Genomic DNA, 27,607 nt, shown 5'->3' on the forward strand with positions numbered 1-27,607 from the left:
GGACTCAAGAAAGAAGGCGAGAAGAAGACAACTAACATGGAACGTTATGGTAGGTACATAACTTCTCAATGTTAAGTTGTCAATCTCACCTTCATTCTTGCTGGATGGGGCCGCGTCCCTAGCACCTTCATCCCGGGTGGCTCATCGGAACAGACACTTGTTAACGGTGGAACCAAAATTTGCCCTGTTTCTGGAGGCCATGTCTAATTTGTAGTGTGAGATAAAAGTATGAGGAGAAGCCCATGTGGCTGCCGCACAAATAGAATCTATTGGCAGTCTAACTTGAAAGGCTGTTGACGTAGCTAGCACTCTGGTTGAATGGGCTCTTGGCCTAGAAGGTAATTCTTGATGTCTGAGCTTATAGATAAGGGTAATCACAGAGGACAGCCATCTAGAAAGGGTTACTTTGGATACTGGAAGGCCCTTCTTACCTTCCGCATAGGACAGAAATAGTTGTTCAGATTTCCTGGTTTGTTTAGTTCTGTCCAGATAGTAACAGAGTTGACGATGAACGTCCAGACAATGCAATTTTTGCTCCGCCCTGTTGAAGTAGTTAGAGAAGAAAACTGGGAGATCAATAGTTTGATTTAAATTTGCCTCAGAAGCTACCTTGGGTAAAAAGGACGGGTTAGTCCTGAGAGAGACTCTGTCTTTGTGGAAAACTAGATAAGGGGGACGAATGCAAAGGGCATGAAGTTCTGATACTCTCCTAGCAGATGTTATGGTGACTAGGAAGAGAGTTTCCCAAGAGAGCAATTTCAAAGGACAAGAAGCCGCAGGTTCAAAGGGAGGGAGAATAAAGGATGTTAAGACTAAATTTAAGTCCCACTGCGGTGGGGGATCTCCGATTGGTGGCTTGAGTAAAAGGATTCCTTTAAGGAAGGCTTTACAAAGCTTATGGGACATGATGCTGGAGTCCGATAAGCCTATGTGAAAGTTTGAAATAGCCGCTAACTGAACTTTGTGGAGGATGAAGAGCCTGAATGAAAAAGTTCGGCTAGGAAATCTAGAACTGACTGAATAGGAGCAGTAAAGGTATCTATATTCCTAGCCCTTGCCCAGAAGGAAAAACACTTCCACTTACTAGTATAAATCCTTCTGGTAGAGGACTTAAGGGAAGCTATAATAATGTCACGCACAGAACTGGAAATAATGGGAAGCCTGGCTAGGGTTGGAAGTGGAGCAACCAAGTTGTGAGGTTGAGAGATTGAAGGGATTGGTGCAGCTGTCCTGACTGGTGGACCAAAAGATCTGGCACTGGGTCCAGATGCCAAGGCTGCTCCAAAAGATAATGATGCAGGAACAGAAACCATATTTGTAGAGGCCAATAAGGGGCAATGAGGATCATCTTGGCTCTCAGGGCGGTAGCTTTCTGAATCAACTGAGTGATTAATGGAAAGGGGGCAAAAGGCGTATAGAAGTCCCTGAGGCCAATCGTGGACTAGAGTACCTCTGGGGGGATGGCCTGGAAGGGGAAATAGAGTGAAAAAGTCATGGCACTTGCTGTTCTGAGGTGTTGCAAAAAGATCGCAGCAAAGTAGACCCCACTTCTGAAAAATCTCCTCTGTTACTGACTGCTTGAGAGACCACTCGTGTGGCATGAGAATAGCTCTGCTCAACCTGTCCGCTATGATGTTGGACTTCCCTGGGATATGCGTTGCTATCAGAAACCGCTGAGAAGAGATTGTCCACTGCCAAAGTCTGAGTGCCTCTCAACATAGGGGATAGGACTTGGTTCCGCCCTGCTTGTTGATATACCACACTACGGACATATTGTCCGTTTGAATCGCAATCGTCCTGAAGGGAAGAGAGTCTTGGAGGGCTTGCAACGCCAAAAGCACTGCTCTCATCTCCAGGACATTTATGTGCAGGTGGCATTCGAGAGATTGCCATGTGCCCTGGACCGTCCTGCCCTGAAAATGCCCCCCCACCCGATCAGGGAGGCATCCGTTGTGACCGTGGCAACCGGGGGGGAAGGAACAAATGGTCTGCCCTGAAGGACTTGAGGGGAGACCATCCACCAGGATAGGTGTTTTTTTGCAAGACAGAGTTATTAAGATGTTGTGTGTCAAAGGAAGCTGTTGGAAGGATCACTTGGAGAATAGCATCCACTGAAGGAGCCGCATGTAGAAACGAGCAAGGGGGAGTAGCGTGATGGCCGCCGCCATTAGACCTAACACTTTTAGGACAAACCTGGCCTGGATCCTCTTGCTCTGAAGGAGGATGTGCACGATTCCGAATATCCAAAACTCTTTGATCTGTTAACTTTGCTGAGAGCTGCACGGTGTCCAAAATGGTGCCTATGAAAGTAATAGACTGACAAGGCAGACTTTTCGAAATTTATGGAGATACCTAGCCCTTTGCAAGTCTGAATGGTGTAATCTCTGGCAAGAAGAAGCTGATGCCTGGTGGTGGCAGTAAGGAGCCAGTCGTCTAGATATGGAAACACCTGGAATCCTTGACGTCTCAGGTGAGCCGTAACCACTGCCATGCATTTGGTGAACACTCGGGGGGCTGTAGTGAGACCAAAGGGCAGAGCCCTGAACTGATAGTGACTGGTCCCTAGCCGGAAGTGGAGAAACCTTCTGGAGCGCCTGTGCATCTTGATGTGATAGTACGCATCCTGAAGGTCCACTGAGCACATTCAATTTTCCTGGCCCAAAAAGGGTAGAATGGACTGTAGCGTGACCATCCGGAACTTCGTTCTTTTCACAGACTTGTTTAGTCTGCTGAGATCCAATATTGGCCTCCAGTCCCCTGTTTTTTTTGGTACCAAAAAGAACTTTGAGTAGATTCCGGATCCTAGTTGGTCTGCTGGGACTGGCTGGCTCTTTTTGTTAGCAGTTTTGATATTTCTAGTACTGCTTGTTCCCTCAGACTGGGTGGAACATCTGGGAGGGGTTCTTTTGGCTGAGTTGGGCTGTGGATAAAAGGGATTTTGTAACCCTCGGATATAATCGACTGCACCCATTTGTCTTGTGTGAGAGAAAGCCAGGCTTTTGGGTACAGCGATAATCTTCTCCCGACTGCCTCTGAAGGTGGATAGTTGGGCAGCTTCTCAGGGATGCTGGAAGGGTTTATCAGAGAGAGGCTCTCTGCTACCCTGGTTCTGCGGACCTCCTCTTCCTCTAGGGCAGCGTCTGTTGTTGTCCCCCCCCGCCTCTAGGGGGGGAACTGACCTCTTGCGTCAGGGGTGACTCACTGTGATTTGCGGAACCACATTTTTCCACCCTTTTGACCCTTAGGATATGGTCTAGACGGGGTAGAAAAACGGACTCCCACGGCAGAGAGAGTCTTGCCATCCTGTTCGCATCTGGTCAAAGTATCCTTCACTTGAGGTCCAAACAACGCTGACCCATCAAAGGGGGAGTTTGTGAATGACGCCTTGAATGGGTCTGCAAAGTTGCAAAGCCGCATCCAGGCGTGACGCCTTAAGGCCACACCCATGCCTGCAGCTCTACTCGCTCCATCGGCTGCATAGGAAATAAGGCACATAGAGGAGTTGACAATCGAATTTAGGGTTCCTAGCTGAGAGTTGATTTTGTCTTGGGACCCCGCAGCTGTTGGATCCTGTAGGGCATCACCCATTTCTTTGAGAATGTCTCTTTGAAGGCGGGTGAAATGGCACAAATAATTCAGCGATCGCATGGCGAAAGTCGCTGAAGAGAACATCCGCTTGCCGTACCTATCCATAGTCCTAGATTCCTTATTAGGAGGATGGATAGGTACTGAAGGATCAGCCAGCTCCTTCTTAGTGGCTGCAGCCACCACCATGGCATCAACTGGGACACCTTTAGCTAAAAACTGTTTATCTGATGGGGCTGTGATAAATTTGGAAGGCCTCTGTGGGGTAGGTTCCATTGTATCAGGGGCCGTCCATGCCTTCCGTGCCACCACTTCCATAAGGGGGTCAAAAGGCGGAGACACCCAGGAGGTGGAAGGGCGAGAACCAAACGCCTCCAGGTAAACTGACTCGTCCTCGGAAGGATTGAGGGTAGACCAGTTCCCCCTCTGTTTGAGGATTTCAAGGATGTCAGAAAAGCAGACATCCTCAGAGGGGGACCGTGGGGACCCTTCCGACTCATCCAAGTCGGTATCAGATGTGATGGACTCAGGGGAGTCCACAAGCTTCCTCTTACATGCCCTCTTTTGAGGGGGGTCACCTGACGGATCAGGGGAAACCTCGGAAGAGGAGGATATTCCCAATGGGGAAACCTGAGATGTTGGATCTTTACGGCTGGGAACGAGAGAGTGGGCAGAGACCACAGCAGGCACTACAGTAGGAGGAGCTGATGGAGCCGACCGTGGAGCAGGCATGGGGGCCAGTACGCTCCTCATGACCTCAAAGGCGCCCCTATCGGGCAGGACAGAGGGCTCCCGCTCCGAAGAGATAGGAACCCCAGCCAGCACAGAGAGGGACGGCTCCGAAGCTGATGTCGGGGTTGAACTCACCAACGCCAACGCTCCGAGGGGGGGAACGGGGTCGGACAAGGGTCCGATGCCACTCGCCCCCTCGGAGCTGACGTGGAAGTCCAAGAGCCCGGATCCTTCCAAGGAAGGGACCATGGAAGAGATTGGAGCAGATGACGGAGACGAAGGAGGAGGTATTGGCTCCGTCTCGACGGTCGTGGCTCCGAGAAGCTCCGGCTCTGAGCTCAGGGGTAGAGTTGGAGGAGGAATCGAAGATGGTATGGGTATAGCCACTGTCTGTTGAGAAGGGCTACGAAGCATTTGGGCTAGTGCCTGAGACTTTAGGAGTCTGCTAACCTCCCTCTCGAGGTCATGGTCCGACAGCCTGGAAGACCGAGGGGAATGACTCCGATGGCTCCGCTCCGAGAGCAAGGGCGATCTTGGAGCTGAGTGAATGGACTCCAGGGATGGAGACCGTGATCTCTTACGGCTGGAAGATGGCACCGAGACCACTAACGGTGCCGATGGAGCCGTAGACACATTGGCTCCAGCCGGAGTCAATTTGGAAGACAAAGTCTTGGAAGCATCGGCTCCAGCCGGAGCTGATGTAGAAAACTGCGACATAGCAGTATCGGCTCCAGCCGGAGCCGATAGCGAAGCAGTCGGTGAGCCACCAGCCGAAGGCTTGGAGCACGGAGCAGACGGTTTGGATGGCTTTGAAGGTTTCCCCGGCAAGGACTTGGCCGGGGAACCTTCGGGGCTTTAATAAGCCCCTCAAAATCAACTTATTCCTGCGCTCCTGCAGGACTCTTGGACTGAATGCATGGCAGACAGAACAAGAGTCCTGCAGGTGCGGGGGTCCCAGGCAGTAAACACAAGAAGTGTGACCGTCTGTCAGCGACATTTTCTGACAGCACGAGTCACACTTCTTGAAGCCTGAGACCTTAGTGTCTTTAGACATTAAGCTGTCGAAGGAAAGATAAATTCCTAAGGGAAGGTCTAGACACACACACGCTCACACACGAACAATTAAAGGTCAAGGATAACCCAGGCACACAAGAATAACTGTCCCAAAAGGGAAACTGAGAAAAAAACGGAAAGGCCTAAGGCCTAACCTTCAAAAGGGAAGGATAAACTCTAGGGATTATAGGGATTAAAGGGAGGACCCACGGAATAGTGGTATACTAAGGGGGGTCTAAGTAACTAATCTACTGAAAAAGTGGGAGAGAAATCCTAAAAAAAATTTCACTGACCTGTAGAGCCGGTAAAAAAAAAAGCACCTCGCTAGCGCAAAGCGGCAAACGAGATCTGGGTAATTTGCGCCTAGCATTATGGGATATAGGGTACCTCGAGCCGGTAAAATCAGCTCTACAGCTTTAGTATAGGCAGAGTCGAAGCCGAAGATCAGCTCCGAACCCATCCAGCAAGAATGAAGACGAGATTGACAACTTAACATATAATGTTTGCAACTAAAATTATGTCAGTACAGTTTGTTTTCATTTATATAAATGTATGGTTGTCTGTGTCATAAGTGCTAATTTAATAAAGATGTTTCATGTTTAAAAAAATATATATGCAACAAAGTGCAGACGATTTAGGAATTTTGCTTGGAAGTGTTTGTGTAGCTACTTTTATAACCTAAGCAGACTCCAAACAATCAGGTAGATGGCAAATAGTGGAAATTTAATGGGAAATAAAGAGGTACCTGGGAGCATATGTTTTCGGAGTGTAATCAGTTGGCAGACTTTAAAAATTCCCTGCAGAGTACTCTGTCAGTTGTACTGGGTGAGCAAATGAGTATAACTACGGGATTTTTTTTTTTTTAAAAGCTGGGATATAGGGTCTGAATTGCCCAAGCACAGCGAGGCCTTGTTAATTGTAATGCTGGTGGCTGCCAAAACAGCAATTACTAGAAAATAGAAATCAAAAGTCTAAACCAACCATACTTGAAATAGTGAAAATTGTAACAGAAATAAAAGAGCATAAAGTGGGAGAGCTTTAGAAAAAGGTAGGAGTAAATTACATAGGAAAAATGGAAATTGTGGAACAATACATGCACAAAAATGTTATGGAGGAGAAATGTGGTTTATGAAATGGCAGAAACTGAACAACTTATGCAATGTTGGATTGACTACGTTGTATAGATGATTATACATTACAGCATAGCTGTAAATGTGAACTTGTTAATATAGTTTGACTACTTTTATATAAATGTAAGTTTGCCTGTGTTACAAGTGATAATTTAATAAAGACTTTTTTATTTATTTATTTATTTTTTTAAGAGAGGTATATGAACATAAACTAGGTGTTTCTTAAAAATAGCTGCAGAGTTAATGACTGGTTAATCTACATGCTAGGCTGAAACACATTTAAGCAGTCGTAGCAGTTTTGTTCTTAAATTCCATGAAATGGCGCTCTGATACAGAGCTTTGTAAGAATTGGCAGATTAGCCTGAATCAGGTTTTGTCCCCCAATACACAGTGTTTACTTGTTTAGAAGAACAGTTTAGGATTAAAATATGAATTAAACATTGGCAAAGATATGCTTGGGGTAGGTCAGTGGTTTGGCACTTTTTGAAGATCAGGCAAATGAATAGTATGGACAATTTAGTAATTGTTTTCATGATTTTGTAGACCCTGCACAAGTCCTACATCACCACTCATGGAACAAGTTCAGCTATTGCTGACCAATCTACTGACATTGTCTGACATTTATGTAAATGTTGAGGGTATTGCTCTGGAAGATGTAAAAGTAGGTTGTCTGTGGACAGTGTAGGCAGTACGATATTTCAGATTCTGAATTCAGCAAAACTGATCATTAAGTGGAAAATATTTTTAAAAGTATGCTTGTGGTACCCAAATCACAAATCCATTAAAATGTGCATATTTGTCAACTGTTAACCACTTACACCTCCCAACATACTCTCACATTAACAAGACAACTTACAGTATGATTTTGATTTAGAAAGATGTTGCCCTGGGCAGTAACAATTATGCTATTGCACATTTGTGTATAAGATGCAACAGTAAAATGCAGAATTATTGCTAACTGGGATTACAATTTTTAAGACATTTGTCCTTGATTTTTCAAAATCTTTGCAAGAATCGAGGACAAAGACCCAGAATAAAAAAAAACTGCTATTATAAACTCAAAGTTACAAGAATAACAGGTTTTATATCAGCTTGGGTTTTGTTCAGGACAAATTCTGAACTCAAATATTTGTCAGTCATTATTTAGGGATTGCAGTCCTGGATGATTTGCCAGAAAAACACCCACTTTTTAAGGAAAAGACTAAAAATAAAAAAATAAGGATAATAAAGATGCATGAAAGGATGAAAATAAAATATGAAACTTTAAGGCACGATACAATCACGGGTAGTTTAAGAAAGGAGGGTGGGAGAGTTAAAAGTTCAGTTTATTTTGCCAGCTGTACTCGAAACCTTTACTAAAAGCTTAACAATGTTTTAAAACAGTTCTGTGTACCAGACAGTTACAATCCATACCTAACAGCCAATCACATCTGCACACAGCACTAATTTGGCTGAGCTTTGAACTCTCTTAAGACCGAACTGTGAAAGTTATAGGACGGCACTCTTAAGACTGACTGAAATCTTTCGCAGCTCTTCTGTACGTAAAACTGAAGCTTAGCTGCCACAAAAAAGGTAGAAACAGTACACGTACTCTGTTCTTATTTCTTAAGACGCATTTATAAAAGGTACACCAGCCAAAAAAAGGTTTATTTAAGGAGTGACTACGCACCCGTACAATGCCCAAATTACAAGCACCTACTGCAATGACTACAATCTAGAACTACCAGAGTAAGCCAACGCGCAGAACCTGCATGCTTTCATTTCTTAACTGCAACACTCCCAAGAGTTCTATTTAAACCGACGACCTTCTCAATATAAAATACACATACAATATTTGTGAACTTCACCAAGTGTAACACAGTTTCACAAAATGTATTTATACATACACAGATGTAAAATTAAAATGCATCTTTTCAAATACCCTCTAACACTCAAACTAACACTATTCATCAGCATTCGCACCGCCCAAACTAAAACACACACTGGCACAACACTAACCAAGCCACCTTAAATTTATGCGAGGGTAGTCAGTTACATTATCGGTAAATAACCTTCAACTCTCACTATTGATAGCGCAAAGAAGGCGAGTCTTGCAGTTCCCCTCCCCCACTCAAACGTATTTACATATTGCTTAACAACTTTGCATACTAGGCTTACTATCCTCTTTTTTTGTACAGACCGAGACTTGCATTCGATAACTATCACGACTAGGGTGGGGCTTATGGAAAGTAAACCCTCCCCTCTTTTCATTTGCATACCAGTCTCGGCGCGAGGAGTCTGCCATATTTGTTTTTGAATTACGGGCGCTGCGGGACTGGGATGAAGAAGTCTGAAGCGTATCCATTAAGATAGAAAACGAAAACGTTCATACTAGTGACCCTCTTTTGAGCCGAAACGGAGTTAGCTTTGTAAGTAACTTAGCATTGTATACGTTGCTTAGTTTAGAGTTTAATAGTCACGATTCACTGCTACATTAATCCGTGCATTTTTTTACTAACTCGGCTGCTGCCCTTGGTATCGTGTGAGGGCGAACCCGTTTCCGCACGCGTGCAGTACTGCTGCACTGGAGCACGTGATTGTGTGGCATGTTTTTGCAACAGCAACCATGCATCTTGCGCGTGCGCTATGCATTTTTTTCTTTTGTGTTCTGTCAAGCATTCATCTGTGAAGAACTGACTTGCATCTGAAAGACACAAAGTGTTCTGTGCTTGTGTACATCTGGAATGGAGCGATTCTGTTTTTTAGCTGAAGTGTCATATTTAGGTAACACTTTGTAAGTTGAACTTGACACGTGTTTACTCGGGTGTATGCTTATTAATACTGCAAGTACTTAAAGTTTTTTTAAGTAAAAATTTTATTTAGGTTTTTAATATATATAATTTGAATTTTGTGTGGCACTGTAATTTTTTATAGCATTAGTGAAATGTCCAAGTCCCTGTAGGTGGGTGCATCCCTTTATTATTGTAAAATGTTTATGGTTGTTATAAATATTTATTTGCATACAAGATTGCATTGAAGGAGTAAATATTTAAGACTGGTTTGAAACATACTGGTGAAGGTACAACAGAAACAGTTACACTAATGCTTATGTCAGTGCGAATTCAAAGTTTGCACACTATATAGTGTCATTTGTTGGCTACTTGTATAATTGCATGAGTGTACACAAAGTTTAGTTTCTAATTTGGTTTATGTTTGCACTACATTAATTCATTTTAATTATGTATCTGCTTGTGTGTGCCATGTGCAGGTAAAGCTGTTTGGGCGGTGGTGTGTGTATGATATGGAACCAGTAAAAACTGCTGCATGTTGGATAGAATATGGTGTAAAATGGAGCTGAGAACAATATAGATGCAAACTTCTAAAATAAGATATCTGAAACTTCTTTTAGATTTTTTTTTTTTTTTTTGCTTCTCGTACTTAAAATAGTTGGAGGGTGCATCACTGTAGTATAGATTTGAAATGTGTAATTTTGCTTGGAATGTAAGTGAGTAACCTCTAGAACTTCTCTGTAATGATAAATTATGTAATTTAAAAGCCAGCAATATAAGTGGTGCACATGATTTGCATACATGTACACAGAGTAATCTTGGTATTGTCTTTTTTTTAGCTGTTGCAGTCTGTAAACCAATGTCTGCTGTTAACAAGACTACTGAGTTTCTGTTTGTTTCTTGAAGAGTTTATTAGAGGTTTTTGGCTCCACTGATGTTTGAGTGTGCATGCCAAACTCAAAGGCTTCAAATGAATGTCTTTACCTGGAATGAGTAGAGATACTTAAGTAGCATCTGGTATATGTTACCATGTGCACATTTCAGGTGATTATGGAGTGTCACTTACATATTGCACATGGTTTGCATACATGTACACTGAGTGATTTTAATATTGTCTTTAAAACAATGCCTGCTGTTGACAGGTTGTGCTGCATTGCTTGTGTGCTGCTGGTTGTCATAAGACCATAGGCTGAGGGCCATTAATACACAACTAAGTATGCATTATGGTGTCTTTGCAGATTTTTTTTTTTATTATTTTATTTTGTACCCACACATAAAACGTACAGATTTGTGACATTCAAAATATGTATTTCAAATCTCAGTTATGTAAAGTTGGAGCATGCAGTTTTATATGGACAAGCTGTGTTCAAAGTGAAACATATGTTGCTGTAATGTAATGTTGAACCTGCTTTCTAGAGACAATCCAGTAGGCTTGTCCTGTTGCAGGGAATTTCCTGCAGTCTTGCTCGTGGTTTTGCTAATACAGAAAGTGTATATTGAGCATAACAAACTTGTTTAATGTTTTTATGTAACAGATGTACACAATTTAATAGCTTGGTTAGATGATTTGCTTTGGAGCAGTTTTACTCAGTATGTTTTGTTGTTTTATCATTTTGATATATTTTAGTTAAAGCTGTCACTTTGACAAATACACTGAAGTATGTCTGTTATATTTTTGTGGCAAAGGATTCATTTTTTTTTTTTACTTGTGTAACATTTAACTGTACACTATAATTTCAATTTTATCAGTTTGTTTTACTGCTTTGTAGGGCACTGTTTTAAAGTGTGTGTTATGTGTGTATGCTTACATATTTGCAGTATTGAATAATTGTATTGCTAAGTGTATATGTTGACTTTGCTAGTATGGTATAGAGCTTAAATCAAAAGTAAGCATTTGAAAGACAGAGTTGTGAGGTGACTCATTAAGCAGTGTAGTTATGTCAGTTTCTGGCTTTTTGTTCTATGTGGCGGAGCCGCTTCAATTCATCTTCCATCTTTGGACACAGCTGTCTTTATCTTTTGTTGCTTAGGATGCTGAGAAGTTTTGTTGTACTGTTTTAGTACTCTTGTGTCTTTTTAATTTTTTGTATTAAAATGTGGTTTTCCAAAGCAAGATTTTTTTTTAATATTCCTTTTGTTCATCAATATAGCAGTAGATATTTTTCTCGGAACCTAATTGGTTCAGTAGAAATGTTTCTGCAAAGAGTAGATGTGTTTTCTTTGCATGCAAATGGCATGTCATTGTAACTTCTGCAGCTTTTCACTTTTCTTATGGCATACAGTTGTGGAATTGAACTATTTGGCCACATCTTAATTTATTGCATTCTTTTTAATGGATTATTTTGACACTATTGTTGACGCTTGTTACAGGTATAAAGCTTTTTCTTACTGCTTTAAATAATGACTGATTACGATTTCACTGTGGAGTAAACAGAAAAATGTAATTTTCTTATCAGTTGTAGTTTCTGTACTGTTGAGCATGTTTGCTGACATCACTTAAGTATGATGTTTTGCAGTACAGTCCGTTGTGCCAGATTATTCATTGTTATTAATGCACAGTGTCAGTGTGTGCTGGGGGTGCCCTTGAACATCTCTCCATGCTCCTCTTTCCTCTAGTATAATGTATTTCCTTTCTGCTTCACACCTTTAAGCTCACTGGTCCTCACGTGATGTATTGATACTGGTTGTAAATATTTATTATTAGAAAATAAAAATGTCTATATCAAAAATATGAATAACTTCATGAGACACAAAGCAGACTGCTGGTTTAACAGCTTTACTTTCAGATTGTGTAGGGGAAGCCATACATACAAGACTCTTGAGTCTCAATGCACAGATTGTGTTCTACATCCTTTTTATTTTTTTGGGGGGTGGTCATCTTTTGAGGTAGTTTTTAATTTTTATTTATTTTTTTGATACAACATGATTTGTATTTCAGTATTTCTAATTTTCATGTCTGTCTGGGTAGCTGCCTTTCTGGGAAGTTCTTTTCTATCTTTAGTACTTGGAGGATTTTGTGCTTTGCAGTGCTGATCATGATGCACCAGGGAAACTTTTGGTGCAAAGCTCTTGACACTAAGTAGTGTCTTGTGCTTTTTCTCTTAACTGTTTTCTGGAAATGCCTCTTGCAGTACCTACCTCTTTGCATACAGTCTCTGAACCCAGTTGTGAACAGTTGTCTCCTTTTTCTTCTAAGTATTTTTGTAGTTGCAGTATGACAGCAAATGACCTTGGTTGCTGTTCTGCTGATTACTTCTCACTTCACACTATGTTCAGTTCGCACTTAACCTCCTTCCATCAGGGAAGGAGGTTATTACCTTGACTGATGCTGTTGTCTGTCTTTCACATTAAGCTGACTCTCTTGGGAGTAAATAAGGTAGATATACATTTTACCCCTTTAATATCTGATCCATTAGTACTAGAACAGCTTGTAATGGTAATGGAAATAAAGCAACAATCATTCTTATGTAGTTTAAGCATTGTGCATTTTTGTGATAAACTGTGCATAGTTAAGACTAGCGGTTACAATATGCAGCTCCTTTTTACTTCAGAAGTCTCCTTCTCCATTTTTGCATACTGTAGACCATTCCCTGGAAGCACTTTTTGAAGTCTGTGACTTAAAGTACACGAGTCTAAAAATCTCCTGGTTGTAATTAGTACAGATCAGATATACATTTTGAGTTATTTCTGAAATCGATCTCTCATAGCTATGCTTGTGGTGCTCTAAAAGTAAGTGAAACTTCTCATTCTTGAATTATTGTAGTACTTGCACACTGTAAATTCTGAACTTGTTTGCACATAAGTGGACAAAGTACACTTTTATTGTCAAAGTCTTGTTTACATTAGTCTATTGTAAATGAAAAATATGGCAGGATTTTTCTTGCCTTCATCAGCCTCTCATAGCCATTTGCCAAAGCATTTGAATTCATAATATCTGTCAGTACATTGCTGAAACTCTTGAACTCCTTTTTGGTCATATGTAACTGGAATTATGTAGTCAACTTTCAGTTTGTCACCAACCCTTTCTCCTCCTCTCACAGATTTGAAGTACTTGTTAAGTTTGTCAACTGTGAATTACTCAGTATATGTGCTTGGCTTTGTATAGCACGTCTGTCATACTTTTCTGAAACTGTTATAACATTCTTGGCAGTCTTAGCAGTGCCTTGTGCAACAGCTTTTATTGATTTACTTTGTAGTGGCTTATGGTAATTTTGTAGTACCACATGCTCTGTAAATATACTTCCCTCCCCCTGACGTTTACCCATGCACTGTGTTTTGTACCAATTGCATTCTGATTTCTGTGTACTTGGGAGTGGTTTATTCACATAGCCTAGTATATACTTATGAACCTAAAAAGCACTCAGGACCTTTATAAGCCTAGTAGTGTAACCCAACCCAATTGTTTCCCTGTGTGTCGTGGACATTATTTAGGAAGGGTTATGTTGGGAGGTTTCTAGACTTTAGGTGTGGGGGGATGTTTAGTTTGAGCATTACTGCCTATTGGACATATGGGTGAATTTCCTTTTTCCCATCCACTGGTCAAGGTTAGGGATGGACTTTGCTTGACTTGAATGGGGAGCCTGTTCCAGAACATAGGAATCCTCTGAAATGTATATCTGTCTTGCCAACATGTTTTATTTATGTCATAAGCAAAATTTAAATCTTTGGATCTAGTGGGTCTGTTGCTGTTTTGTTTTGCAGATTTGCAAAAGGTCCTTCAGACCTTGATCCAAGGATGCCTTGTATGCCAGGCATAGATTGCCTCTCAGTAACCTATAGAGATAGAATATAGAGTGCTTTAGGGCACTATGTATAGGAAAGTGGTGTTTATATTCCGGATTCCCATGGTAAGGAACCTTTGCAGGCATTACAGATGTTGAATATGTTTGGTTAGGTACATGCCTAAGGGGCATTATACTGTGATAGGTCTGATAAGGGCCAAATAAAGTGGCACTATGACTTCTTTGGACCTGGGTGCCATGTCCTTAGGTATAAGTTGGGCGGTATACAATGATTGCCTTACTGCTGTGGTCGCATGTTGGTCAAAGGCTAAATTACTGTTGCATTATGTTCCCAGAGATCCCTGACTACTGGATCAACTCTTAGGGCAGGTGGCTTATTGATAGTGTAATTAGCCTGTGTGGCAGGTTTAATAAAATGCACTATAATGCATTTTTTGGCGTTTAGTTTTAATCCTTGACTTTGACACTAGTCATTTGTTTGTGTTAGACCCTCTTGTAAGATGTCTGTCCTGGTGGGAATGTATGATGGCTCCCAATTTGAAGTCCTCTGCTAACTTTTAACCAAAGGACCTTGACATTAGCCTTTACTTCTGAGAACTAGATGCCAAATGGGAGCATTCCCAGCACAGAGTCCTGAGGTATCCTGCTTTTGACCAGTCTCCTTAATAGAGGTGGCAGTCTCACCAGTCCTGACTATCTGGGTAGTGTCTGTGAGTCAGCTGGCATTCCAGCGAGTTATATAGGGATTTATGCCCAGTTTGGTGAGTTTGTCAACTATCCCTGAGTGGGGTGTTGTGTCCGATTCCTTAACCAGTTTCAGGTAGGCAGTATGCACCATTTCTCTTCCTCTTATTGCATCGGTGACCGTCTCAAAGAAAACCAGCAGGTTTAGTAGGAATTGCCTTCCCTTGACGAAGCAAAACTGAGTTAGGTGCAGTGTCTGAAGGTTGCCTGTGTTTTTGTTGATCATTTCTGCAATAATTCGTTCCACTGCTTTGCATATTAGACAAGTCAAACTATTAGGTTTGTAGTTTCTGGGGTCAGTTGATGGTCCACCCTTGTGTCAAAGTGTGTGGTATGATGAAATGCTACTCGTATCTCGGCTCAATAACTGTGATTTTGCAGTTTTTGTCTGGCTAGATGTTGCTCTTTTTTGTCTCTTGCTATGCTGTTCTTTGCCCCCTTCCCCCAATACTGGTATATCATCAAAATTAACACTTTTTTTTACCTTCCTTAATGCAACAGCTATCTGAAACGTTTATGGGGCTAACAGTTTAGCAAATGGGTGTCTAAGAAGTATGTAGCCTCTCTTAGGTAAATGTAAACTTAATAGAATTTTAGCACAATTTGACAAAAGCCGTGGTTAACATCGAGCACATAAAGTATGTAACTGATACCACTTCCTTGATTCATACAAAGCTGATGATATTGCTATATTTTTAAAACCATATAAGCCTTACAGCCTTTTATTTTTTGTTTTCACAGCAGTAACCATGTAGTTCATCTGCTTATTAATCTCAATGTGTCTCTTGTGCTCAGTCACCATTCTGCTTGACTGTCTCTCGAAGCATCTTATACTTTTCCTTAGAACATGCATTATTGGTAACTTAATGGCACCTGTGTGAAAATATTCTCTTAGCAAATAGCTCAAAATCTGTAAACAAATCTTAAAGCTTGTGACGCACATCACTTGGCATTTGGGAGTGGGGATCCATTCCTCTTATGGTACTAGAAACCCAGTCTTGAACTTTCATGGTAGCATGCATTTATTAGTAACTTAATGGCATCTATGTGCACTCCCTCTTATGGTACCCAGTCTTGAACTTTCGTGGTAGCATGCATTTATTAGTAACTTAATGGCATCTATGTGCACTCCCTCTTATGGTACCCAGTCTTGAACTTTCGTGGTAGCATGCGTTATTAGTAACTTAACGGCATTTATGTGAATATAATATTCTAGTAAATAATTTAATGCTTTAAAAGTTTGAACAGTCATTGCATTGTACTCTGTGCCATTGTGTAGTTTAAAATCAACACTTTATAGTTTTTGTGCTCAGATTTCTGACTTGTTTCAGTGTGTCCTGACTTGTTTCAGTATGTCGGTGGCACTCTTCTCCCTGTGTACATGCTGCATCACTTATTTTGCCCACAGATACCTTATTTGTGTCTTTTTTTTTTTTTTCTTCACCACATGCATTATTTTGGATGTGAATTTTGTTTTATTTATGCAGTGATTTCTTTTTCCAAAGTTTCTGCACTTTGCATTAAATGGCTTTTTAGTCGGGAGTGGCAGAGAAGTGATGCAGGATATGTACGAGGGTAGTGTGACATTGGTGAGGACTGCGGTGGGATTGACAGATACGTTTAAGGTGGAGGTGGGATTACATCAAGGATCAGCTCTGAGCCCTTTCTTATTTGCAGTAGTGATGGACAGGTTGACAGATGAGATCAGACAGGAGGCCCCGTGGACTATGATGTTTGCAGATGACATTGTGATATGTAGTGAGAGTAGGGACAAGGTTGAGGAGACCCTGGAGACATGGCGATATGCTTTAGAGAGGAGAGGAATGAAGGTCAGCAGGGCTAAAACAAAATATATGTGTGTAAATGTGAGGGAGGGCAGAGGAATGGTGAGGATGCAGGGAGTAGAGTTGGTAAAGGTGGATGAGTTTAAGTACTTGTGATCAACAGTTCAGAGTAATGGTGAGTGTGGAAGAGAGGTGAAGAAGACAATACAGGCAGGGTGGAATGGGTGGAGAAGAGTGTCAAAAGTGATTTGTGACAGATGGGTACTAGTAAGAGTGAAAGGGAAGGTCTGCAAGAGGGTAGTGAGACCAGCTATGTTATATGGGTTGGAGACGGTGGCATTGATGAAAAGGCAGGAGTCTGAGCTGGATGTGGCAGAGTTAAAGATGTTGCGATTTGCACTGGGTGTGACTAGGATGGACAGGATTCGGAATCAGTATATTAGAGGGTCAGCTCAGGTTGGACAGTTTGTAGACAAAGCAAGAGAGGCGAGATTGCGTTGGTTTGGACATGTGCTGAGGAGGGATGCTGGGTATATTGGGAAAAGGATGCTACGGATGGAGCTGCCAGGTAAGAGGAAAAGAGGAAGGCCTAAGATAAGGTTTATGGATGTGGTGAGAGAGGACATGCAGGCGGTTGGTGTGAAAGAGCATGATGCAGAGGACAGGAAGAAATGGAAACAGAAGATCCGCTGTGGCGACCCTTAACGGGAACAGCCAAAAGATGATGATGTGCATAACATATCCGTGAATTGTTTTGTGCGCTTTCCACAATTTGCAGCATATTTTACTGTTTTGCTTGAGTTTGTCTTCTGTCTTGTAGGCAGTTTTTGCCTATTTCTCCACTAGGCAAATTTTACCTAATTTTCCTCTGTGAGCACGTGTTTGTGTTGAATGAGTAGCTCATCCACCAGTTGCTTTGTTTAATATTAAAGTTACTTCTAACTTTTCGCTCATAATTTCTGATACCTTGCCAGTTGTGTTGTACTAACTGTGTAAATCAATAAACTTGATCTTTTGACTCCTCTTTGATAAGCTTTGTCCATTTTAAGAAGACACGCTGGATACTTGGCAGATTTGTTCTTGGCTACAAGTAAATCTGAAATGTCTACGTGTTGCAGGGGCAAAGGAATAGAGCTGCAGTGAGGACACATCAGTGTACCACACTGCTACTACTTTTCCACATCCCAAAGACAAACAAAAATGGTGAATTAAAGGTCTTTGATTAGATGTTCCTAACAGCTGGAATAAGCCCCCTATATTTCTTGGATTTATGGACTCTCACTATTCAGTTCACTTACTTGACACCTTTCTATCCATATAACCACAGAATGTAAGAACGTTTGCTAGCCATTATAATTTTATTTTAACCTTACTCTCTTTAGTATCCTGTTTTTGGTGTTTTTAGTGATCTGTACATTCTGTCTTCGTGTTATTTTTAGTATCAGCCATTTTGTGTGTTTTTCCCCCACTCCTTTTCTTTGTTTACATTTCTCTTGATTCATAGTAGCACTTTCTGACTACATGGCTCAAAAGTCTTCCCTTTTGGAGATGGTAATCTCTCAAACAACCAGGGGTAAATACACACTGATTCAGCAGTGAATGTCACCATTGCTAGCCCATGCAAGTTCAAAAAGGGGACAAAGACTTTCACCAACTTTTGATTCTGGTTATCTGGAACATATTTGGTATAGAATCAGTCCTTAATTTCTTAATGGAGAACCTCCACTTTGTTAATTTATTTAGTCTTTGTTTCTCTTATTTATACTTGTTGCATTTATCATAAGTGTTTCTCATTTGCTTCATAGTAGAGTGTGTGTAATTAGAGAGAAGGGAGCACAAGTGACTTCTGCTGCCATAAAATATTTGGGATCAGCAGCCTTGTTGAGAAAAACCTGTCATTTGGAGATTGTAAGTTGTAGGAAAGCATTCTAATATTGATAAATATGTTTGGATATGTTACTTGAGGGGTAATACTCTACAGGGTGTGTCAGCTGCCACATGTGGCTCCTTGAGTTAAGCATATGGCTCTGCCTGACAGCAACATAACTAAAACATTAGCATGCAATATGTTTGAATTCAGTACAACATTTTTGTGAAAAATCAGTATGTCTAACTGTGTGTTGCTGTTTTACAGTTTGAATTCTTTTCAATAAGCAACATTTTAAGAATCATTAAAGAGATCTCTTTTCATTTATCTTACGGACTTATGTTTATTTGTGAGCTTGTATACTTACCTCAACAGTCTTCTTTTGAGATCTGACCAGAGACTGAAAGAGTAAAAACATTTTATAGGTTAGGACAAACATTATTTTATTTCATTTGCAGCAGATGAGGATGATGATGATATTTATTTGTGCTGCCATTTTACTTGTATGTGGGATTATCCCTCCTGCATCTAACAGATCAGTATGGGTTTTTATTTTGTTTTCTGTTGTTGCTGTGTACAGTATCACCCACCATTTTGAGCTGTGCTTACTGTTTATTATTGTTCCCAATGTTCTCAACAGTTGATTCTTCATTTGATAGCCTCTACCATTACACCAGTTCCCCTAGTGAGATACCACATGAGTATTACATTGGACCCTCTTTTGTCCAAGGGTTGCAAAGTCTACACCGCCGACAAGCTTACAGAGATCATGTCAAATGGGTGGGCATCCTCTCCCTCAGTAATGGAAGGAAGAACCTTTTGTCCACCAAACTCCTGCTACACTAACCACTGATGCTTTCCTTTTGGGGTGGGGGAGCATTTCAAGAAGAATACTGTTCATGGTGCTTATTCCCCACTAGAGGCCAACCTTCACATCAGTATCTTGGAGATGAGAGTGGTCTTCCTAGTGTTGCAGGCCTTTCGGGATTTCTTCCCCATGAGTGTGCTATCCATCCAGACTGGCAACGTGGTGGTTTGGTATGTCAGCAAACAGTGGGAAACATCATCATACCCACTTTGCTGGGAGACCATGACAGAGTGGCAATGGACTATGAGAGAGTGGCAATGGAAACTGTCTTCCCATCTTTTTTTCTGATGGTAACATATCCTGGGGGGATCAAATGTGCTAGTGGCCAAGTTGAGCAGGTTGATCCTACTGCCCCATGAGTGGTCTGTCAACCAGATAGTGGCGATAAAATTTTCAACTGCTTTGGCCAACCTTGTTGCAACCTGTGTGCATTATACCTGAACAACAGGTGCTGCAGTTACTTTGCCCTAATTCCTCTACAGGGGCAGTCACCAAGGGATGCTGTAGTTAAATACCACTTTTGAGAAAATGTATTCAGAAAGCCAGAAAGTTTATGACCAGCGTGATCCTCATTGCTCTATTTTGTCCCTGGCAGATTTGGTTCCCCTTTCTTTGGCTTCATTTGATACACCTGCCTTGAGTGAGTGTTATGTCCCAATCCAGAGCTCTTGAGTCACCCATCCAGAGTGCCCTCTTTGTGTCTTTCGGCTTTTCCCGGTTAGGGGTCGCCACAGCGGAACTCCGGTCCGCTAATGATTGGTAGTTGATTTTTACGTGCCAAGTTACCAGCCCTGATGCACAACCTTCAACAAAGGTATGCCCATTCACGCATGTCTCCACGCAGAAGACGCTCTAGCTGAGAATCGAACCAGACAGCGTCTTACTGTGAGGCGACAATGCTACCGCAGCACCACCACATCCAGAGTGCCTCTGCAGGATCTAAATGCCCTAAAGTTGACTGTATGTTTCCTCCAATTTTAGCAATAGTGCAATATGTCAAAAACAGTCTACCAAAAAGATGTATATCAAAGCAAAGGGGTAAAATAGGGAGAAAATGTTCTGTTTGGGCTTCCTCGAAAGGATTGCATCCATTTTCTGCTCCTCTTTCATTGATTTTAGATTTTGTCTGATTTTTTTCAGAAAGGGTTCCATTTCTCCACTGTTAAGGTACATATTGTTGCCATATCACATTTTCACATAGGGCATAATGACTGCTTTTATAGTCTCCCTTAAAATCTTCAGTGCTTTTCCTAAGGGTGCTTAGCTTCAGTAGAGTTCAAGCATCTCTCATGGAAGATCATTTTTCAGTTACACCCGCTAGATGGATATCTTGCAAACCACCATATCTCATTTTTCATAGACAAAGTAGACTTGAGAATTGATTCTTTCTACCAAAGGTGACATCTGAAGTAAATTTGAATCGGTCATTTGATTTGCCAGTCTTTTCTTAAGGTTCTCAAACATGAGAATGTATCCTACATAACACTAGATGTTCGCAGACTGTTCAGATTCTATTTACCTCAAACCAGAGTATGTTGTCCTTTTATGCAACCCATGTGCTTTTCACAGCTTTGGAATCTGTCCCAAAGATTGAATCTGAAGAAAATAGACAACTTCACATTCGAAAGTTATCTCTCACGCCTTTCTCCTTCAAATATTGTCACGGACAGCTTCTGGTGACTGGGCAGACCTCAATTAAGACCCTGTCTGTTAAAATTTCCTTTTGTACCTTACTGTGGAAGTAGCATGTCCCCATCTGTGGCACATAGGTATAAGTCAGCAAACTCGATCTGAAGTTATTTCGTGGAGAGGGGTGGATTATGGACTTGGGAGGAGTTAGAGCCTTAGATCCATAGCTTTGGAGGAAGACGCTGAGGTCAGATCAGACAACCCAAAGGTTGGACCAAGCAAAAATGAGATGACACGGACCTGTCATAATAAGTACATAATTTTGTTTTCCCGTCTTCGGACTTTGACTTTTTAAATGAAAGACCTGCTCTAGTAAAGTTTTTAGTTGCATCTGCATCTAGAACAGAAGCTACTGTTAAAAAGGTGATAATAAATAAGAGCATATACAATATTTCATGATAACTATAAGAATCAATTAGAGGAGTTTAGAAAAGACTGAAACGGAGACTGGAAAATCAATTCACAAAATAACAATGGCAGGACATATGTATGGATCACAAATATGCAACAAAGTCGAGAATGTGTAGGATCTTTGTTTGGAAGTGTTTTACATATTTTTATAACCCCAAGCAGACTTTCGCTAGCAATTGTTGGTGGTGAGATGGAAAAGAAAGAGGTTGGGAACATATGTTTTGGGGGTGTAATGATAATGAGCTGGTAGATTTTAACAGTTCATACAGAGTATGTCAGAAACATTGGGTAAGCAAGAAGCTATAATAAGGAATTGTTTCTTTCCAGCTGGGACACAGGATTCAGGCCATATTATGTTTAATTCTGTTGACTGCCACAAAAGCATTTACTAGAAAATGGAACTCTGTCTTCGGAAGGAGCAAATTACATAGAAAGAAGTGAAAATTGTGGGAACAGTGCATTCAGAATAATGTTTTGAGGAAGACGTGAGGTTTAAGGGAAGGCATGAATTCATTGCAATAGGAAGTGTATGACCTGACATCACTTTTTAATTTGCCTTGATGTTTCATTAGTGTTACAGTTGTCTACTTCATTCGCACTTTTGCATGTTGCCTCCGAAATTCCTTATTTGATTAGTATGTAGTAAACTGCTTTGAGTCTGGCTGTCCTTATTTATTGGGGAAACCATGATATCTAAACAAGCACTATTTTCATAACATTGTGCAGTTTTCCTGTTTGTTTATCTTAAGCCAGTGAGGCGCAGCGCTGTGCATTGCATTTCCCATGGTTTTAGTACCTATATTTTGAAAAAAAATGCAACTGTACAATGAGAAAGGTTTGGAAATTTCTTCCTCACAGGCATCTGACTGCAGAGATCATGGTGTAGTTTATGTGTTAGGAAAATCTTGGTCCTTGCTGATTTGCTTTACTGTTTTGCCTCGTCAGTCTCTGTCAGAGTTGTGTTGGGCTTGGTTTACTTTCTAGAATATGCACTTTATTTCCATAGCAATTATTTTACAGGAAATAAAAATGTTAGTAACTAGGTACACAAAACTGATTTATCTTGTGATGGCCTTCAGAATGTACTCGTGCCAAAAGGCCAAAGCCTTCAATACTGTTCCCCACTCGGGTATAATGGATAAACTCTCTCAACTAGGCATCGAGCCGTATGTTTCCAGATTGGTAGCAAACTAGCTCACTGATAGAACCCACCTAGTCAAAATAGGGGAAGCCACCTCCAGCAGTACACCTGTAATGAGCAGTGTACCCCAGGGATTGGTCTTGGGGCCTCTGCTGTTTGGGATATATTTTTCTGAGGTTTAGGCCAAAACCAGTGGACTGTGACTGACCCAGTTTGCAGATAACTGCAAGCTGGGCATTGACATCAATTCTCCTAGTGATGTCTCACCCAAACAAACGACTGGTGCCAGAAACATGGCCTCAAACTGAATGCCAAAAAATGCATCATCATCCCCTTTTTGGGGAGGCTGACATTTCCACAAGTTATGACATTAATAACAAGGTCCTAAGCACGCAATCAGTCGTGAGGGACTTGGGCACCAGGTTGATGGCAAAGTCAACCATATTGCCTCTGTTGTACGGAAAACTTTCTACATGGTCCATCTCATTAGTACGGGTATCTCATCCAGGGACAAGGTGGTCATAACATTCCTGTATTCTTCCCTTATAAGACCCATTATTGAGTCCAGTGCCCCTTTCGGCATGTACCTCACAATGCACATTCAGCAGCTGGAGTGAGGACTTGTTGGCAGGACAGATTTGTGTCCCAGAGACTCCCCCTTCTGTGATCTAGACTCCCTCTCCGCGTCAAGCAGGGTACTCATTAACCCTTTTTAAGCGCATCCTGAACAGCTGGATGGGAAACAGGAAATACTCCCCTAGGATTCCATCTGAGCCCCTGCTGGACAGGGGCATCGGATGCTGACTTGTCGGAACATGGACTAAACTCTTGGCTAGGCTTGTAAGGGCCTCAGGGCCAATAACATAGTAACTTCCTATGATCCTAATGCTTTGCTTAGTACTTCCAAAATGGCTACAGGCTGAACAGCAGTGTAATTGGAGCTGTCCCAGTGTGAACTTTTACTGGCTTCTAACATTTTCTGTGTTTTATCAATGTGGGGAAATAGTTGGTTACTGGCTAGATGTTCTTTGTGTTTCACTGTTGCAATCATTACATTTGGGTTATCTGCTTGCAGATAGCCCTCAGTCAGCTTGATTACCAAAGTCTTGGGTCCTGCGTTGGTTGCTGTCTCATCTTCCATGACATCAGGTAGTCAGGGGTATAAAGCATGCAAGCCGACGCCATTACATCAGTCTTTCTTGCTGTGCGGTGCCTGAAGCAGAAGCAAGTGCCGGTCGGCCGACTCCTTAAATTTTTGTTTTCAAGTTTCAGATCCGAAGTCTTCAACTAAGCTAAGTACCCCGTTGGGGAACCTTTTTCTTACTCTAAACCAATGTCAGTAAAAGTTAACAATTGTATTTCTTGTGGAAAGCAAATACCTCAAAGATTTTAATTCATACTGCATTCCTTCCTTAGGCCCAGACCACGACGTACCTCGCTGTCGGTTTTGTGCCTTATTCAAACCTCGAACTATTCGTTGTTGGTTCATTTTCGCATCTAAATATTTTGGTGTTTGGTTCAATTATCCAGAAATGGCTTCGGTAAGCCACCTGTCTACAGACATTCCGAAAAACGCAAAGATAAAGACCGAGACAGGCCACATGGGTCCAAAGCTGCCGAAGATGCTTCTCCTAAGCTAGTCGCCAGTTCTCAGTGAGGCATTTTGCAGCCCCTGATACCCGCTACTTCAGATTCGCAGGCTTCTACTGAGACCCATTTGAAGTCCGGTGTGCCGCGAGATGCTTCTTCGAATGTGGAACCTGTGGATGTCTCTACCTTGGGTCAGGAGCCGCTGTGCAGGCACTGGCTTCTGAGGGTGTATTCAGGCCTACTGACTTGCATATTGAACCAATGCCATCTTCTTCAAGGCCTAAAATGCGATCCATGCCTAGAAAACAGACACCCAGACTGCATGGTCAGACCCTTATGCCTAAAAAACAAATAAGAATGGCTGAAGACTTTATTACTCTAATCAGGGGAAGCCACCCTTCTCCCTCTAAGAGAACTAGAACTGATTTTCCTTCTGATTCTTCTGATCAGGATTCTGACATTTCTGTTTCTTCTGATGACCAGGATTTGCCCTTGTCTACCTATGAGGATTCTGATGCAGAAGACTCAATTCCATCTGCTTCCCCTCCAGAAGATTTCTCTTTTTGGTGAAACTTTGCACACTCTTAGGGAGCATTTCTGCTGGGAGAGCCAGGATTACTGACTCCAAAAAGAGGCTTAGGGAATTCTTACTCCTACCTCAACACAGGCCTTTACAATGTCCAGTACAGGAGGGATAGCTAGAGGATGCCTTCTTGGAATCTAGCCTGGCTCCAGACACTTTACCTCCGGCTCCCAGGAAACCTGACTGATATTGCAGTGTACCTGACTCTCACAAGTTCCTCTTTAAGAATCCTACTGCGGACCCAGAGACCATTTCACAGGGACCCAAAGGCATTAAGGCTACTACTGCCAAAAACCCTATCCCTTCTGATAGAGATTGGGTAAGAAGGTATACACTTCTGCAACTTTGGCCATTAGGACCTTAAACCGCCAGTTTCATATGTTAAAGTATCAACAGCATATTATTAGATTGCTTAAACAGAAAATTATGTTGATTCCTGACTGTACTGAAAATAAAGAATAACAGGATTTAATGCATTCTGCTGAACAAGTTGGAAAACCTACTTTGCAATGTGGTTTTGATTCATTAGAGGCATCTTGCAGGGCTGCTGTTACTGGGTCTGTACTTAAAAGGCTTGCTTGGCTTAAGGAGCAATCTTTGCCAGATCATGTTAAAGCTAAATTACTGGATGCTCCCTTAAACCAAGACTGCCTGTTTGGCAGTAAAGCAGAAGTACTTAAAAAGATGGAGGAAAAAGCTAAATCTATGCAAACTGTTAAAGATTTTGTGCAAGTGCAACCTCCCAGATTTAGCAGGCACTGGCCTTCTAAGAACTGATCCTATCCTGCCTCTTCCAGGCCTTCTCAGTCCAAACCCAGAACCAGCAGAACACCCAGGCTTCAGTCCCAAAGTACTCACAGGCCTAAGCAGTGGGGGTGGGGTGGGGGGCTTCCACTTCCAAAGCTGGTAGTAGTAAAACACCCCCCTATGGTAAACTGTCACAATGACTTAACTATAAACCTTCCAAACCCTGCTCAATTGACTTCCTTTAGGGGGAAAGATCCCCATGCATGCGACAAACTGGGAACTCATTACCCAAGACAAATGGGTTTTAAATATGGTTTCCCAAGGTTGCAGATTCCACTTCCACTCCTTACCAACCCCAAACGGTTGGCCAGACTTACCCCCAAATCAGTGGGCAGAGGCTCAAAAACAAGTTCTCTCTCTTCTAAGCATCAGGGCTATTCAACCTGTCCCAGAAGAAGAATGGGGGCAAGGTTTATACTCAAGACTTTTCCTTGTTCCCAGAAAAGACAATTCCTGGTGTCCTATCCTGGACCTGTCTATCCTAAACACTTTTTTGGTAATTCCAAAATTCAAAGTGCTAACTCTTCATCAGCTGCTTCCCATGCTAGTCAAAAATGCCTGGTTGGCAACACTGGATTTAAAGGAAGCCTACCTGCACATCCCAATAAGGGAATCGTGCAGAAGATATGTACGCTTCAGAGCAGGCTACATGCACTGTCCATTCTCTGCACTGCCCTTTAGCTTATTTACTGCGCCAAGGGTATTCGCAAAGTGCCTAGCTACAGTCATTGCATTTTGCAGGCAAAGAAATATTCAAATATACCCACACCTGGATGATAGTATGCCATGGCTTTCTGCCTGAATTAGACAATTAAATTGTCTAGCATTTGTAAAGAAATTACTAACTTCCCTGGGGTACACCATAAACAAAAAGAAATCACATCTAGTACCCTGCCAACAAATTGTATTCCTGGGAGCAAGCTTGAATACAATTTCCCAGGTGGCATACCTCACGCCAGAGAAACAAGTTCATTTGACAGCCTACTACAAACTACTGGCCACAAAGACCCAGCTATATGCAAGGAAAATACTGCAAGCCCTGGGGTTCATGGCCTCTTGCATTCTACTAATTCCATATGTGAGACTGCATATGAGGAAACTACAATGGTATCTGAAAAGCCTGTGGTGTCCACATTCTCTGGACCTAGAATCAATGATTCCTATCATACCTTGCCTAAAGACAGAGTTCCTTTGGTGGGCAAAGGCCTGCCACCAAAACAAGGGACTGCCATTCACTCTACCCCCTGCCGCCCAAACCCTAACAACAGACGCATCCGACTATGCATGGGGGGCTCACTTGGCAGGGCAGTGGATTCAGGACAAATGGAACCAGAGTCAAATGCACCTGCATAGCAGTCAAAAAGAAATGTTAACTGTACAGAATGCTCCGACAGCCTTCAAGGACCACATTCTTCCAGGACAATTATTGCTAAAGACGGACAACGCCACTGTTATGTGGTACATAAACAAGCAGGGGGGAACACATTCCTACCCCCTCTGCAGACTAGCCATGGCTCTGTGGAACACCGCCTTGAGCTACCAAGTGCATCTACAAGCTCAGTTCCTGCCAGGAAAACTAAATACACTGGCAGACGGACAAAGCAGAATCCTCATGGACCCACACAAGTGGAAACTGGAACCAAGGATTTTCAACATATTAACAAGCAAATGGGGGAGCCCAGATATACACCGGTTTGCCTACCCCCAGAACTATCAATTGGAAAAATATTGCGCAAGGACTCCCCACAAGCTTGGAAAGTGGATCCTTTCCTCGTCTGCCTCTGCTCTCCAAAGTACTACTAAAGATCAAACGACAAACCAGGGATGATTTTGATTGCACCAGCCTGACCATGCCAACACTGGTACCTCCTCCTGCACAATGTGTCACTTTTGGCCCCATGGCACCTGCCTCAGACTCCTACCCTGCTGTCTCAGCAGGAAAACCAGATTCCACACACTCTGCTTCAAACACTGAACCTAGCAGCCTGCCTAATTACCTAAGCTCTCCTTTACCATCCCTCAGTAAACCAGTGATGGATGTCATTTTGGAGGCAAGGGGGCCTAGTTGTAGAAAATCAAGGGATGAGCACAGCAGTGCCCAATTTACGACAGA

General features: G+C 42.1%; 1 protein-coding gene across 5 annotated transcripts in view; it reads left to right on the top strand.

Annotated features, from left to right (window-relative positions):
* Positions 1-8,698: 8,698 nt before the first annotated feature.
* The window catches only part of LOC122804204 (activating transcription factor 7 interacting protein), a 758,747-nt gene continuing 739,838 nt past the window's right edge, over positions 8,699-27,607 (top strand). For 2 of the 5 annotated variants that reach the window (XM_044073945.1, XM_044073934.1), the window contains exon 1: positions 8,699-8,908. The gene's annotated coding sequence lies outside the window, so the exon portion shown is untranslated. Of the gene's footprint in view, positions 8,909-9,176; positions 9,274-27,607 lie in introns of those variants that run through there. The other 3 variants (XM_044073906.1, XM_044073914.1, XM_044073922.1) reach the window with 2 other exon arrangements.

Source organism: Protopterus annectens, chromosome 1.part1, assembly GCF_019279795.1.
Source record: "Protopterus annectens isolate FY-2018-M chromosome 1.part1, PAN1.0, whole genome shotgun sequence".
In the NCBI taxonomy this organism is placed as follows: Eukaryota; Metazoa; Chordata; order Ceratodontiformes; family Protopteridae; genus Protopterus; species Protopterus annectens.